Here is a 12,148-nt window from a genome sequence, read left to right as displayed (position 1 = left end):
TTAAAAACAAAGAGGAAGACTTGGTTCTTTGTCATTTCTTCAGTCATCAGCACCAGCACAAGGTTTTCTCTGCTTCTTCCTAGACCTGTTCATATATATGTTCATATATATTTATTTAGTTGGAACATTAGTGGACTATTTTTAGAAAATACTCTGATTATTAAAAAAAAATAAGATGTCTATAAATAGCAAGCAGTGTATGAAATTCTGCCACGAAGGAAGATGTCAACTTAAGAAACAGTATGTTACCTGGTCTTGTTTGTGACTGTTGAAAGTATTTATATGAAAATATTTATATGCAAATGAGTTAAATCAATTGTCTTAATAGTTCTAAGATAACTGCATTTCTCATATAATTGACCTTACTAGCTCATCTCTACTCCAAAACTGCCCACCTCCTTTGCCACTTTCTCTTTATAGACATAGCTTTAGTCACAGTTTTCAGAACTAAATAGTTCTTTACGTAGTCTAATTTCTAATCTGACACTCAAAAGCCATTCCCTTTAATGAGCAGAAATGAAGGGAAAATAAAATATACAAAACAAAGTTACAAGGCAACGAAAACCCAGGTTATACTGGGAGATTCTCAGCATCACTAGATGGTATCTCCAATGTGGCCTGATCTAGAGCATTCTGAAATGATGTCTCATCACATGTCAATACTAGTGAAACCAAAGCATGAGGTTTTAATATCCTGACCACCTTTTATGTGCCAGGCTGTGTGCTAAAGGCTGGTGATTTAGTATTTACTTCAATGACAAACAAGTAGTTTACCGTTATGGATTTTTTACAGTTTAATAAAGCAGAATAACAATTAACCAAGGAATCACACTATGATGAGACAGAGGATACCTCATAGCAGTGCCACTAACTAACAATAAGTGTTTTGTCCTTCTGGTGTAATTTTGTACTCCTTTCTTCATAAACAACAAAAATAACAAATGACAGGATTTATCCTGCCAATATGAAGGAAATTGATTGGCAATTCACGAATGTTTGGGCTAAAGAACGCAACCCATCAACTGGTGAGAATAATATGCTCAGTATCTTGATATTTAATGGCTAAAAAATCCAATAGAAAACTTTTTAGTAGATAATTTTAAAACCCAGATTCCTAGACGCATGAGGGAAAAATAAACCAGTATCCATGGAGCTGAAATAAAATGGAAAAGAGACGACAGGACCATTTTCTTTCTTCATCTGGCTTCATGGAGTTTACATTGCTCCCCACACTGAAATCCAAAGTATTTATAGACTATGTTTGTTAGTTGCCAGATTCTGGCAATAATTGTGTTTTATCTTCTCCTGAGGCTTGCGTTACAGCTAAGCACAAGCGGATGGATTCCAAGGCAAATACCAGACAGTATTCTGCCCTGGATCCTCAGCTGATTATTCTCACTTCTGGCTCATTTCCATTTATTAAAATTCAAGTTTGGGGGACTACAACTTGTCTGTGGACTTTCTTGCTTTCATTAACAAAGTAGATGTATGTGTGGCAAGAATTGAAATTCTGAGTCTCTTAAGGATGGAGAAGATATTCCTTGTTACTGTATCCTTACCGAGCCATCAGTTGTCACTTTGATATTCTTAAGCAAGTGGCTTTTTGGTATAGAATGAGATGTTAAGTAGATCAGGGTTTTTGCTTGTGTTATTTATTAACCAAGTTCCTAAAATACATCTTATTATGGCATTCTACTAAGAAGCCCGGAGCTGTTTTTTTTTTTTAATTTAAGCAAATTTAAAATTAAAGAATTATATTAATAACCAGTATGTGAAACACTGCTGAATTGTTCTTATACGTATTTGTAGCATACAAAGACCCACTGGCAGCAATTAAATATACGAAGACACAAATACAGAGGTAGGAATACTAAGCACCCTATTAGATGAAGCTCTAATATTCCCACATTTCTCTCTCTAATATGCTAATGGGAGAGAGTCTCTGACCTCTCATTCCCTGAAGGTATTGTCTGTGTTTAACAGAGACAGTCCTCTGAAAGTAATGTTTCAGCTGTACCTCCAAGCTGGAAAGCACTTTTGACAAAATAAAAGCAGTACTGGAATTCAACAACTCGGAGGTGATATTTTAGCTTTCACATTTTAACAATGTTGATATTGGGATGAATCTTCAGTTTATGAAAAGCCATCCTCTAATTGGAAGTACTTTTCCTTTCTTAGTGGTGTATTGAATACAGTAATCCATCTTTGAATTGATGGCACTTACAATGAATGAAATACAATTGCTCTCAACCTGTAGGGACTTCAGATATGAAAGCAAAAAAAAAAAAAAAAAGAATTGGAAACATAGTAGGTCAAATGAAAGCCCTGTGGATTTCCTCTGAATAAAGATGCAGCAGAACAGTTACTCTGCCCACATGTGCAGCTGATCCTAGACACACACGGACCTTTCTAGTGCACCTGCACAAAGGTAGCCCTGCCTCCTATAACAGCACCTTAGAATATCAATGCTCAGGTCTCGTTTTCATAAATAATGCAGGCACTAGGACTACTTTACCTTGATTGCTTATTCTCCATTCTCCAAAGCTTATAGCTTATACCCAGATGATGTAACCTTACCATTTGCATTAATTCATGGATTTGAAACCGACCCTCTACAGCTTCCCTGGGGTAGTTTAGTTTCATTTGTATGCATGTAAATAGCACCAAGGCTGACATAAAAATTAATGAACTATTTACTTTAGGAGCCTATGCCTAGCTCCTAAAAAGCAAGCAAATGCTTAAGTTTATTAAAATAAAATTAAAGCTATAAAGTCTTAAATACCGGAGATAGTGTCAAAAATGGGTGGTTTTTAAGTTTGAAAAATGTAAACTAAAAGCAAACTTAAGATGAGAAGGAATAATTGCGGAGTATTTTCTTCATCTTTTTGGTTGTTCCCACCAAAATATAGTCTGATTCTGGTACCACCATGGAGTTCAGGAGGCAGTCTAGTGTTAACTCAAATCAATCAGGAACAATGGTGGTTCAAAGGGTCTGGGGTTTAGGCCAGAGATGAACAAACTTTTTAAGACTGCCTTCAACTAGTGACTATGCCTGTCACCATTTTTATAGTCCAGAGTATTACTGCCTTGTAGTATGAGCATTTTTACATGTTTTATATGTTTCGATGATAAATTCCTCAAAAACAAGAACTAATTTGACCATGTCTCTTTGAAATACCTTCCAATAGATGTCACTGCCAACACCCCACATGAATTAAACTTGGATTTGCCAATCTTCCCCATGATAATTCTGTGGAACTTCTTAACATGCCTCCTACAATGTAGCCTTAATTCCAGCTAATTCTTGTCTTGTTGAATGCTGATCTTACCAAGTGCATCTTGATTTCAGGGTCTAGATTTTGTCCCTAATTTTGAAGTTAATGAGGTTTCTGTTTTAAGTTTTTCATTTTTAAGGCATACAATACAGCATAGCTTCCTCCAGTTTCCATTGCTTTAGAGAACCAAGTTGGCAAGAGCCAAAGTTCAGCACAAAAAAGAGGACATAATTTTCACCGTTTAAGTTGACACTGCCTATATGCATATTACTCTCTATTATTTAACATGGTACATAAAGATTTTCAATAAGACTATATAAATACCTATTGTTTTCTTTGGGAGATTTCTTCTAAGTAAAAGAAGAATATATAACTGAAAGACTCAATATTAAATAATCTGTTTACACCAACAAATTATATTACTGGCCAAGCTGCCTTTTGGCCCCCTATATGTCTTTGTATTTCAAAGTATCAAAACTTAACCAATGTGAGTCATTTAGAGAGCAAAACCCACAATTCTAATGAACATAAATGCACTTGATCAAACAAATTAAAAGCAAAAGGAAAGCAGAGAAATTTAACTGAGGTGTGGAGTATAAAGAGAAGTAGGATGAAGGCTAGGAGATCGGTACCCAATGGTTCTCATTATTCCATGTGAAGAAACCTAGGGAGGCCCAAAAGCAAATTATTCTTTCAACAAAGAACTCCAGCTAGTGACACCTCCTGGTTCACAGACAGGAGAACTTAAATATACCCACTTTGCAAAATCCCTTCTTGTTCCACGTAAGATCATTCACTGCCTCAAAGTAATTTGCTAAGTGGTGCTGGTTGACCGGACCCTTGTGGTTTGGCCCTGGGCCAAGACAGTTGGCTCTGCCTATCACCTGGAGGCCACTTGAATGTTACAAGAACAGCAGACCTGATGTTTCTGGATTCCTACCACACGGTGCAGCCATAAATGAGCAGCAATGAATTAGATGAACAATTTATAGGCTATTTCCACTTGGCCATGTTTACAGAGAGCAGTCACAGAACTATTACATGAGAAAATGCCTAAAAGAGGTCGTATTTAATGCATGGTATCTATGAAAGCTGGGGTTACTAAAAACACACAAGCCTAAAATAAATAGAATTTGATTCAAATGCCTTAATATAATACCTTCGTCTTCTGATCACATATTAGATTAGATTTACTGATACGGTTGACGCGTGCTGAAAGCTGCTATGCGTCACAGATGCATAGCCCCATTATATCCAATCTCCAGTATCCTTTATATATATAATTTGGAACACAAATCTGTATAGCTAAAAAGCTCATTTGATAATGGTATCAGATGCATCCACAATTCAAATGCTCTGTTTCCATTTATAAAAGTTTCAAATGTATTTTACCATTTTAGTAATGTAAAATGATCTGTCAAACTAAGCAGCCAAATGCTGAAACAAAGCACAAAGGACCTCTTAATCAGAAGATCTTTCTTTTAGAAATAGTTTCAAAGATTTGACAAGATATATATTTTAAGAAATTTCTCACATGTGCTAATCTCAAAAAAAATCAAGTTCAGATTTAAAGAGAAACAATCTATAATCTATAATCATGTGAGTAAGTGCAGAGCGTTTTCAGATATCCCAGACGTAAGTAAGGCAAAGGCATTAATCAATGAAATACGGGAAAGTTTTTATTAGTACTTTACTAGTTGATAATTTGAAATTCTTTAAGAAAATGTAACTTTTGAACTTTAAGCATTCAATGTAGAACATAAAATTTGCTATCAAGTATGTACTAATATATTACAAGCTTGTTAGCTAACTTTTAATTTCTAACTACTAAGGAAACCATTTTTTAATTGGAAAATAATCTGTTATTTAAGAGTACAATGGCATAATACTGACTTGAATTTTTTTTTTGAGACTCGGAGGCTATGGTCAGCATTAATGACCAAATCCTGAGGGCCTTACTAGGGAAAAATGAATTGTTTACTATTTATCCTTATTAGTAGACCTGAGATTTATTCTGTCTTTCAGTACAAAAGAATACAAGTCAATGAAGGTAAGAAAGAAAGAAAGAAAGAAGAAAGGAAAGAGGAAAGAAGGAAGGAAGAAAGGAGGGAAGGAAGGATTAAAAATAACTGAACATTTAATGAAAAATATTTATATTATATATGTTGATTGTTTTCCCTTCTCATATATTCCTCTGTTGCTTCAAATGTTAAGATACAAGCTTTTAGACTTCATAGCTAGATCTCACTGATTCATGAAGATGGTAATTAAAAGTAAAACCTTCCCATTTATCAAGATTACAAACTAATCTGTTGAAGAGTCAAAATAAATTCATCTCAGTATGTTTGGTACTTGATTCCAGCCATACATTTCATGAATCCTTGGCTAAAATAATAACAAAGACAATAATAATGAATGGCAGAGACCATGTATACTCAGCCAAGTGGCTGTTTTGGACTGAACCTTTGGGAGTTCAGTAACTTTTAAAGCATCTACCAAGAAAATCCTCAAGAAAGATAAATTATAAACACTTTTTTTTAAAAAAAAATAGCTATCTTGGACTTTTATATGATGGAGTTCACTGCATCACAAAAGGGCCAATTCATCTGACTACTCATTCATTTCCAATCACATTTAAATTGCATCAACTTTAAAACAGTCTGCTCAGTATTAAAGGACTAGTGTAAGGAATACAAGTGAATTCACCTTTTTCGAGCAACTCGACATACCAGGCTTGCTGCCTCACATAAGTTATTCTGCTTACCCCTCAGGAAATCCCTTAGGTAGACAAGAATTATTAACTCTATTTTTACGTATCAGGGGACAAGCTCACACAATTTAGTCATGTGAAAGGGGATTCTGTCTATTTCTCAACTCCAGGTATTTTGTTACCCTTCCCCATTTCTACATATTTTGCCTGGAACTGCCTTGTGTCACCTTTAGTCACTTGGCAGGCTCCCCCTCATCCTTGGTGTCTATGATGCTTGCCTCCCTCTAAAAGTAACTCTTTGTAACTCGTCTTCCCCAGTGGACTGTGACGTCCTTGGGGACAGGGTTTTGCCTTTTTTTCCTTTGGGTTCCCAGCCTTGCCAGCAGTGCCTGGCATGTGGTAGACATTCACCAAATGTTAGCAGAATGAACCAAATCCCCTTCCCCATTTTGTGCTTTTTATGTAGAGAACTAAAAAAATGCATGTCCATATAAAAATCAGAATTTGATCTTTTTATCAAGCCGGTCCTTCCTTATGTTGGGCTCTCACCTAAAAAGTGTGTGTGTGGGGGGGGGTCGCATTTAACCCTCCCACAAATATGCCATACTACAAATACAGACGGCAAAAGACAAAGTTTCCCAGGACCATGTTAGGATAACAAAGCAGAGACTAACATAGTTCATCGGTTTTAAATTATTTCTGCAAAAGTAACACAGGTACACGCATAGGACACATACTCAATATATACAGATGGAGATCACGTTTAATAGTAAATCAAAAGTTAATGCTTTAAAACAAAAACAACAACAATATGCTGCTTTTAGTTAAGGCAAGGGACAAGATGAGAAAGAAGACACCTGGAGTTTATCTGCATGCAGGCCATTGTGGGGTGGGGTAGGGGGAGGTTATAAGAGGACAGCAGTGGTTCTAAATGGATCATGCCTTTCTCCCTGCTGTAAGCTGAGAGCTTACTGCCCCCTGGGGAACATGTCCCTGGGGAAAATATCTGCTTACAGAGCAGCTGAGTACGACCTACAATAAAGTGGTAAATTAGGTCTAGATCAGACACACTAATCCTACTCTTCCTTTTGGGTTACAGAGAGTACAGAAATGCTTCCTCCCCAAGGCAAAATTGAGAGGAAAAAAAAATTTCTTTCCTTCCATCCACAGTAAATATTTGAGGAAGTTTAGAAGCAAATTGATTTTCAAAACAAACAAAAACAAAGCAGCCTTTCTATGCCCTCTTCAGGGTCCCCAGAGGTGCACTGAGCAGGCTGGCGGATGCTGTCTCAGAATCCAGGGAAAAAAAAACCAAACAAAAAAACAAACAAACAAACAAAAAATTTGTTTTCTTCATCCCTCTCCCTTCTCCAAACTGAAATTTATTTCAGGGAGCCCTGTAGGCAGAACAACCAAATGTAGAGCCACTATTGCCCAAGGACAAACATATTCTAGTCTCAACAGAAAACTTCCCAACGGTCTGAACTCTCTCTGGGGAAGCAGCAGAGATGACTGCGGGCAATCTGGCTCCGTACCTGTAATCTCCACTTGGCCAAGACAAAGTGAGTTTTATTAGCCACTTCAATACCAAGGAAGGTCACCCAAATGATGATTTTTACTACAATTAGCTTAGAGCACAGCCATAATATATTTCAGCTGCAGCACAGTCCTATTGGAAAATGAATGAAATTCTTTCATAATTCAGAAATATCATAAAAACTACTTCCAATGTGATCCTTAATACAAAATGGACAGTTACCAGTATAACTGAGGGCAGGCGCACGGACATAAAGGATGTCCTTTGAAAAAATATTGGCACATAAAAGCTTATATGAATCGTAAATAAAATTTACAAGCACTGTAACTCTGCGGAAAATGCAGACTGGATGTGGATCACCCTAGAAGCACTGACTTTCAAAATAACTACCTGGTTGGCTCTCATTTAATCTGTGGTATTAGTATTATCAACAGCAAGAGTCAATCTTTAATTTTTTTTTTAAGGCTAGCAAGTAAGCAAATTGGATGCCAATAAAAGACATTTTATAGTTTATACCCATACCTATCTTGAGGCCTGAAAACAAACTCCTTTTCAGTACATTAAAGAACAAAACATTAGATATATTAATGTGTTTTATAAATTTTGAAATGTATAGACTCCTGTTGATCTTCATCGAATGCTGGTCAGACTGCTGAACTGAAGAGCTGCTACCATACTGATTCTTTTATAATGATCAAAATGAGTTTTTCATGCCCCAGTTGTATTGCCACTTACTATAATGAAATGAATTAGATTAATTAGCATGGTATAACAATGACAGAAAATGATGTGGATAGTGATAGATGAATACCCTTGTGCCTTAAGAACCCTTTTAAGAAAGTTAATAATAATATGTCACAACTGTAGAATTTTTATATGCCACAGAGTATGCTAAGTCTGTTATATAATTTATCTTGCTCATACTCACAACACACCCTTGAGATAGCTGTATGATTAGCCCTGTTTAACCATGTTGGGATAAACTGCTTGGAGAGTTTATGCAATTTTCCTGGGTTCGCTAAGCTGGGAAGCTACAGAGCTGGGACTCAACCACGTTATAAAAGGACACAAAAGACCACCCCATCTTGCTTTTTAATCTATCCAACCTGCAGAAACTGAGGCTTTTCCTTCCCCATTTGATCTTTTTCATGACCTTGGAAACTTTTTTTTTATTGAGGTATATAGTCTGTTTACAAAGTTGTATTACCTTGAAAATATTTTAAGTTAAAAAATTCCAGTGATAATAGTCATCCCCCATTTTAATTGCTAAGTATTACATGGCACTGTTTCTTCCTGTTGCTTTGAAATCCCCACAAGCTCCAGGGTTTCTCCTCTAGCTATCCTTCCCAAGGTCCCTCCAAGCCTACCTTCTCCTCCCCCAGCATTATTTAATATCAGAGGACCTCACTTCTGTTCTCCAGGACACTCCTGCCTACCGCATCTCATTCCTGCCCATGACTTCAAATACCATCTCTATGCCATTGAATTCAAATAGCAGAACTAGTCCTAAAGTACAGAACCATTCAGGAAACACAGGAATCAAGTGTTTAGGTACTCATTAAGCATACACTAATCAAAATTACAGCCGCAGAGTTGTAAACTGTTTAAATAAAACATTAATAAAAATGAACATTTTTCAGATAAAAAATTGGCCCCAATTAACCTTTCACATAATTAAGAATATGAAGAACTTGGCTTTATTGCTTTACTGCTATTAATTGCTTGTACTATCCATTTTCACCTTGTTATTAAAATATATGGTATATATAAACACAAAAGCATTCTGGATATCTGTGAGCATGACCTTAAGTTTATGACTTGGAAGACACTGTACTTACATTTAATGAAACAGATGATTTCACTACTTGAAATCCAACTGGTTGATTATTGCATTGAAACCAACTGTGACACTGTATTGGTGGTGTATTAAGAGTTTGTTCAAAGTGTAAGCAACATCCAGTCTAACATATGACCCAAATTTTCTGAGTTGACATCATACACACAAAAAGCATCAAACGTTTGGGATGAGTAGTGAGGGGCCACAGAAGTTCATAGAAAGGAGAGCTGCTGTCAGTGTCAGAGCTATCTGGGGCCTCAGCCCCTATACTAAATCCTTTACTGCAGCACTGAGAAAGCCAACAGTTGCAGGACTTTCCACAGTAGTCATGGTCTTCAAACTTAATGTACCCTTCTAAAGTAATTTTATAAAACTATGCACCCCTCACAGACTTTGAGGTTGGCATTTAATTTTTTTTTCTTAAAATAAAAATAGCTTAAATAGCCAGCTTAAATAGCAAGGGGTATAAGCTCTAACACATTAAAATATTAATGTTTTGGGATAAACTTACACAATTCTTTTAATAATCCAGAGTAATCTAAATACTAGTGAGAACTGCATAAACAAGATCCTATTTACAGCTGGAAATTTGACTTTGTTCCTATTTCTTTTTGAACTCAGATTTCTATCCCCATTGAATTTTATCCTAAAATGGTTAAGTTTTATGCTTGAAAGTTTTTTTTTATTGATCATATTTCTCTGCAATAAAAATATGTAAAAATGACGTTTAGAAAAATTCCTCTTGACATTATAACTCTAAGTGTAAAAAAAGGTTTCTTCTGGATTGAGTTATAAATTATTTGAAGAGCACAATTATCAACACAAATGTATCTCAAGTTGCAATGAATAATTATTAAACAAAGGTCACAATTACTGGAAATGAATGTCATAATGACATGGATAGTTTGGCTTTTTTTCATTTATTTCATGTATTCCATGGGTGACTATTACTCAGTGCTAAAAGGAGACAGGGATCAGCATCAATTTTCTTCCCTTTTTTTTTTTTTTAGTTTGTTTTGTCTTTATTACTGTAACTGTGGTGATTTTTTGTTCACATAAATAGATGGAAATGGAAGAAACTCCTTCCATTGTAGAAATGTCACTCAAATGCTTGAACTCCTTCTCAGTTACATGCCAAAAGTCAGTGATCTTTCATCAAAAATTATTTTAATCATATACTGGCTGACAACTCTATTAAAGTAGAGAATTGTAAACAACCTTACTTGCAAATGGATTTGTTACCCAGTCATCAGAGCCATTCCAACTGTCAATACTACAACTAAATTGCCTCTCTTTCTCTCTCACTCTTTTTTTGGGGAGTGGGTATCCTCAAAGCTTTGAGTCTATATACCAGTGGGAAATCCTCATATAACCCCACGGTATGCACGCTCCAGTTTAAAGTAAGCTACATAACAGCATGATAGCAATTTATATTACATTTAGATACGTTCAGTTGCCCTAGAAGTATAGCGGTAGGTAAACCCGGATCATACAGTACGTTTGAATCAAATACCTTTAAATGAAAGCTCTCCCAAGGATCTCCGTTTTATTATCAGCAAGTCAACACACACACATTATTGGTTCAAATATCTATCACAAGTAAGTCGTTTTTAAGACAAGTTATGCAGAAATCTTCCAGAGAATGCCAGGATTTATTTTTACATTCCTCAGCAAGACTGTATCAGTCAAACTAGGCAGTGAATGCATTATTAGTAATACCCGTTTATCCATTCAGTTATCATTTTTGGACAACAACTATAAGGTATATTTCCATAGCTGGGTTCTGAGAAATAGAAAATTGGCTCAAACTTAAACAATGTTTCCTGGCTACAAACACCACTTCTTAAAGAGTTACAGGGGATTATTAAGAAACCAGCCAAGGACTTAATGCAGTGTTGAGCAGTTTTCTAGCTTTACGAGGCTGGAAACTGAGGCTTTTCTCGTTCTGTGGCAAATCCACGGAACTCACACAACCAGATATACACAGGGCAGCTAGGACACACAATGTACCAACCACGCAACCTCCAAAAAACCGAGAGTGTGTCAAATTTTCTTTGTAGAACGTAGCTCCTTTAAAAATGTTTATTTTCTATTTGGATTTTTAGCATATCTTTGTCATGAGATAAAACTGTATGAGAAATTTTACTTACTAAGGAAGAAAATAAGAAATAAGAGAGCACATGGCTTCTGCTAGACACTAAAATCACAAAGCAAAGAAAGTTTATATTTTTAATTTATGAATTAATATCGTTCTGTGATTTTCTCCCCAATTTTTCCTACAGGAACTAAATCGAGGCAGACCTCCCCTCTCCAGCAATGTCAAATGAAAAGCGATACTCACTGATAAAGCAGAGGAGTGGTCGTCTTCTCCTGCCTTGTTTTAAAACCACCTTAACATATGTTGCAGTCCACACACCCTTTCTGTGTGCAGGGGTAGGCAGCTTTCTAAGATAATTCTCAACAACCCACACCCTTGTCAAATCATCTCCATCTTTGGTACGAGACACAGCTATGAAAACGGTGGGCATCGCTCGGGTGATTAGGTTACCGGGTACAGCTGACGTGAAGAAAGCACGAGTCTTCCCCGTGGGCCTTGTCCAATCACGTGAGCCCTTTAAATCTGCACGTAGACGGCAAGTCACAGGTCTGAAGCAGGAGAAGGAAATCCTCCTCACTGGTTTTGAAGATGGAGGGGACCACCTGATACGGAAGACAGATTGCCCCTAAAAGCTGAGAGCAGCCGGAAAGGAAAGAAAAAGCTCAGCCCTCTGAGTGCCAGGAACTGAACT

At 36.4% G+C, this 12,148-nt stretch overlaps 1 protein-coding gene across 6 annotated transcripts in view; it reads right to left on the bottom strand.

The window, feature by feature from the left end:
- The window catches only part of NKAIN2 (sodium/potassium transporting ATPase interacting 2), an 854,966-nt gene that overhangs the window by 678,127 nt on the left and 164,691 nt on the right, over window positions 1-12,148 (bottom strand). The window lies entirely within an intron of this gene.

Source organism: Camelus ferus, chromosome 8, assembly GCF_009834535.1.
Source record: "Camelus ferus isolate YT-003-E chromosome 8, BCGSAC_Cfer_1.0, whole genome shotgun sequence".
Classification (NCBI taxonomy): Eukaryota; Metazoa; Chordata; class Mammalia; order Artiodactyla; family Camelidae; genus Camelus; species Camelus ferus.
The sequence above is the reverse complement of the archived record's forward strand: the minus strand, read 5'-3'. Positions and strand labels throughout refer to the sequence as shown.